Source organism: Trachymyrmex cornetzi, unplaced genomic scaffold (genome assembly GCF_001594075.2).
Source record: "Trachymyrmex cornetzi isolate Tcor2-1 unplaced genomic scaffold, Tcor1.1 scaffold673, whole genome shotgun sequence".
Lineage (NCBI taxonomy): Eukaryota > Metazoa > Arthropoda > Insecta > Hymenoptera > Formicidae > Trachymyrmex > Trachymyrmex cornetzi.
In genome coordinates, this window is record NW_017299996.1 from 22,905 (window position 1) to 23,801 (window position 897).

The window sequence follows — 897 nt, forward strand, 5'->3', positions numbered from 1 at the left end:
TGCTTATGGTTGGAAAAAAAAGGCCTGTTCTTTTTGACTGAACTTTTGCACCAGTTCATCTTTCTTCCTTTTCTCTTTAGGAGGATAGAAGAGGAAAAAAGATGAACTGGTGCAAAAGTTCAGTCAAAAAGAACAGGCCTATGATTACGTGACTTCAGAAATGCGGAAAAAATAACGGTTTCGAACATTTCAGAAAGAAAGGGCAAGCTGAACACAAGATGGCTGCGTTAGGGTCGTCGGATGAGATATCTATCTTTTTAGGTTATAATATAAGTCCTGCATATAATAGAAAAGATTAAGAACTTCCCAAATATAGGAATAAATATTAAATATTAGAAATAAAAAATTAAAGGAAATGAATGTGTAAATGCTTAATAGATACAAATAGGATATGAGACATATTATACATATTTTGTGAACCATATTTTATTAATTGTATTTATTGTGCGTTACGTTTAATCTCTATTCCTAATTTTTTCTTTTTTTAGTATTTAATATTTACTCATATTCTTGATATTATTTCTTCTATTATGCGAACCATATATACATACGCTTTTCATTTGCCTTTCATCAGGTTACGTTTTCTAACTTATAAATTGTGCTTACGACCGGTCCAAAATAGAAAAAGGCTGCTTTCCTTTTAGGAGACACAGTGTCGTTCTATCTTTGTCACTCTCTAAATATCAAGAAGGATAGAACGACATTTGTGTCGATTTGTGTCATCAAATGGAAAGCAGCCAAACTTTAGCACGCTATTTGTTTCGGACCGACCATTAATGTCGTAAGCACTGATAGAACTGTGATCGTGAATCGGACCGCGGCCATCATTGGGTGCTTTCCAGCAAGGGACACAGTCAGACACAGTGTAACACAGTGAATCATATATCCTTGTTGTTT